Source organism: Micropterus dolomieu, linkage group LG02, assembly GCF_021292245.1.
Source record: "Micropterus dolomieu isolate WLL.071019.BEF.003 ecotype Adirondacks linkage group LG02, ASM2129224v1, whole genome shotgun sequence".
Taxonomy (NCBI): Eukaryota; Metazoa; Chordata; class Actinopteri; order Centrarchiformes; family Centrarchidae; genus Micropterus; species Micropterus dolomieu.
The window spans coordinates 17251356-17256035 of NC_060151.1; positions in this window are offsets into that span (position 1 = coordinate 17251356).

Genomic DNA, 4680 nt, shown 5'->3' on the forward strand with positions numbered 1-4680 from the left:
TGTTGTGTTTTTTTGTGAATGAATGGGTGAAAGGCATTTTGTAATAAATAATATGTTCTGTATCCCTTTGTGTTGTGTCCGTTTCCTTTTTCTGTTCAGAAGATAACTGATTCTTGTGTGTTACAATATCATTTGTAAATGCTTTGTAAGGCATAAATAGTCCTCACTTTAGATGAGCTCACACAAAGTACTTACTAACAACTAGTAAATGCTTTGTCTTTCAACGGACCATCCAAGCAACCCTTTGCTGGTCCCATCACAGCAGATCTCTGGAAGCGCAGATCTTGGAGTTTTGATGAGAAGTTCAGAGAAACGGTACCAGGCCTGTCACGGTGAGGCTTTTACCCTGTAAAGTTAGCTGGGGCATCTTTCGGGTAGTCTTAGTAGCATCCTTTGGGCTTTGTAAATGGTAGATTTTCAGTTATGCTGAGATTGTTTATATTCTTTCATGGGAAAATATCAAAAAACAGGCAGTTATGTAATAATTTTCTTAAACTTTCCAAATGATCTTATGAACCATTAACAACTCATACATAAATGGTTTGACATTAAAATAATACTTCATTTATAAATAGTGAACCGATCATATATGAAGTATGAAAATACAATTAATACAATTTTATTTATAAATGACTTACTAATGTGTATTAATGTAAGAACAATGGTTTATAAATGATGAATTAAAAATGTACTAATACTTAACAACTGCTTCATAGTGTGTAGATAACAAAGAATAAAATATTTATAACTGTGTTTATGAATGACTTACTAATGTGTATTAATGTATGAACAATGCTTTATAAATGATGAATTCATTATTTACTAATGCTTAACTAATGCTTTATAGTGTGTAGTTATTATAATATGGACTTTATAGGTGGAACAAGGATATTTGCATTTTGATCTCTGCAGAGCTGATTAACTGGTAGAGCTGGTGGCATGCATGCAGTATAGACCTCCAGTATCTGCCTCCGTGAACTTGTTGGCTTTTTAAAAAAAAGGCAACACAACTGTATTATCATAACTAGCTCAGTCATTATATTATATACCAGGATTTCTGATTTCTGCTGCAGGATATAATAAACAATATTTAATTTAATAAATCAATGGTAGCAATTTAGTATTTAAATAACTCATGATGCTGAAGATAGTTTGGGCTCTTTCATACTAACAGTCCCCTTGATGCACTGAGAGAGATCACATGGATTAATGAGTCTCTGTTTAAACAGGTTAGAAATGGTTTTGGAACATTATAACACCAATTTCACAGCCTGAGAGTGCTGCGAGATAAGACAACTTCATTGATGACAGTGGCTCAAAATACAAATCAACAATCTACAGCAACCTACTCACTCACAATACACAAAACTCATGCAAAAATAATGCAAATCATTTGTCCTGAAGAGGAACTAATACCTTGCAAATGAGGTATGATGTCATCCAACTGCTAAAAACACACTTATCAATTGTGTGGAGTTAAATGATATGCAACTGATTTTACCGTTCGTTCTCTCTGTGATTGTTAGAAGCCGATGTTAGTGAGAACCTAGAGGAGCTTCAAGGTCATTTTACATACAACATAAACTTTAAAGAAGCCAAAACCAACAAACAATGTTCTGTAAATCAGAAGATTATTTAGTTTACTGGACAGTTTACATGTTCATTTTGCATCAATTTAATTTAAAACAAAACAACAAAACAAATGTTCAGTAAATAACTGAATGACTTGTTTATTTTCCAGGAAGAAGCCACTGATTTATTATAATCATCTTGTTCTTTCTATTTCTTTTCTATGTACACACACAAACCATTATTTTATGCAGTAAGCAACATTTTAAAGGAATGTAGGATGGTTAGAAATTATCAACAAAAGACAGCAGATTGCAGCATACCACTTGACATGATGTTAACGGCAATCAGGCAAGTGAAGTTTCAGAACAAATCAGTAAGGAGTACAGTTAAGGATTTTGACATAAATTACCGACTCTGTACTGTCAAAAGATTACTGGAGAAGAAGTCAGACAGCCAACAATGGTTGGTTATTATACACCACAGAATAATTTTTCACCTGGTTTGGAGAAGCAACTTGTTGAATATATCATTAGGTCAAGTAAGGTCAGAAGATTTGCCTACCAGTTTGCTGTGGCACACCAGCTGAAGTTCACGCCCATGTGGGCAGAAAATGAAAAGGCAAGAGTGGTTTGCAGGCTTATTAATGTGGCACACAATCCTGTTGAGACAACTAGAGGCAACTAACCTTGCCAGGGTAAGTAGCTTCAACAGAGAAAATGTAAATGCTTTCTTTGCCATGTAGACAAAGTGTGCAGAGATATCAGTTTCTCACACTGGCCTGTCCTGTCCCAGCCACAGGGAATAGTATGCTTCCTTATATATTTTCCCAGTGTCACCTTCCGCAATCATTTCCTGATCAACGGGCCACCTGGCATCAAAGGAGTGGCAAATCTCTCTTGATGGATTACAGATACGCACTTTGTTGACTTCCTGAAACATCAAATGGAATTTCAGGTGACTAGCTCATGAAGCTGATTGAAATGAACCTATTAGGTACATTTACGCACAGTACTTAAGTACAGTTCTGAGGTACTTACTATTTCCTTTTTATGCTACTTTATACTAGAGGGGATTATTGAACTTCTTACTCTAGCACATGTATCTGACACCTGCAGTTACTAGTTTCTTTTAAGACTACAATTAACATAAAACCACATCTAATATACTCCAAATTCAATGGATTGCAAGAATCTGAATCTCTGCAGAATGAATAGTATTTCATTGTAATACTGATGGTAAAATATATGAATCCTTCTTCCATCACTGCTTTTTAATCACTGGTAGGTGTGTTTTGTTGCAAGGTGACCACAAATTCTGCAAACAGAATTGTTGACAATGACAATTAAATTACCATGAAACCTTGAATTAGAAGAACCTCAGGACTTTCTAGTGGGGGGAGGAGATTTTTACCAGTTTATTCTGCAATGTATTTACACAACTAAACTAATCTAATAAGACAAATATAAAAGAAAGAGTTTAAGTTAAGCACCAGAGTGTTATGGGTGGAAATCAAAAAACATGAGAGCCTGAATGCAGCACCGGGTATGGAGCAACAACGATCAAGCCAGAATGCTGTGGAGAACTGGGGTAATACAGGCAGGGATGAGGTTGATTACTGGCAGGTGTGGCAGGCCGACTGTGACTGGACAAGAGATGGCAGAAGTAAATGACGGTTCAGGATGTGAGTTAGGAGAGATGGTCGAAGGTGGCGGGAGTTATGAAAAGTGGAATATAGCAGGTAAGAAAAATAACCGTAAAAAGAGCCTAAGATCGGATGGGATTGATAGTGACGGGAGAGCAACTGTAACTGAAAGGAGGAGACAGGATTTCAAGGCAATAGTAAAACTTGTGCAAGATGGGGCTTCATATACATATTTATTGGGTTATGAACTTTATATTTGACAGGGAAATACAAGTAAGAGTAGGCACAGAATACTCCAGTGTATATAAGGTGGAAAATGGAACTCCGCAAGGTAGTGTGTGTAGCCCATTGTTATTCAACATAATGATAAATGACATCTTCTCTCAGGTTGAACAAAGCGTAGGGAAATCCTTGTACGCAGATGACGGGGCTCTGTGGGTAAGAGGCCGCAATGTGTTGCACGTCAGTAAGAAATTGCAAGCTGCAATAGCTGCTGTGGAAAAATGGGCAAATAAATGGGGATTCAAGTTATCTGTTGCAAAAACACAGGTGATCTGTTTCTCAAGGCGGCATAAAGTCACGCCTATTTCCATGAAGTTATATGAACAACCACTTGAGCAAGTCAAAACAATTAAATTTCTTGGGGTTTGGTTTGATGAGAAGCTCACTTGGAAATCTCCGGTGTCAGCAATGCAGGTGGAAATGGGAGAAATGCCGTTAAGAATCAGGCGAGTAAAGTTAATGTTGGCATACTGGGTTTAATCTCCAGGGGCAATGTGATTCTCATCCTGCCAAGAGTCTTTTAATAGATTGCTGGGAACACAATGAGACAAATTTCACAAGTTTTGGGTGGATTGGTGATGCAAAGGCAGAAGTCATAGGATTATGACAATTAGATTAGACATTCCTCCCTGGTTATTCCCAACACCAAGTGTAGATCTAAACATACAGCAGGAATTGAACGATATGTCAAAGAAACTTCCAGAATGCAGCATAGTACAGAATTACTTTGATTTACATTTCTCAGACTCCATGTTTATATTCACAGATGGCTCCAAAGATCCTGATACAGGGCGTGCAGGTGCAGCAGTATATATCCCAGCAAGTGAGTCATATATCAAGAAAAGAATATCAGATCATGTCTCAGTGTATACCACAGAGTTGACTGCAATATTACTGGCCCTGCAGTGGATAGAAGAGAGGGAAACAAATAATACTGTTATTGCATCTGATAGCTTGTCTGCTCTAATGAGTATTAAATCTGGCAAATCATCATTTAGATCCAATATTCTCAATGACATATTCCTTATATTGTACAGGATGGAGCTAAAAGGTTTATCCACATGCTTCCTTTGGGTTCCTGCTCATGTTGGTGTGGAGGGAAATGAGCAGGTGGATATTCTGGCCAAAGGAACACTCAAAATCAAACATGTAGACCTAAAAACCCCATTAACTAAAGATGAAGC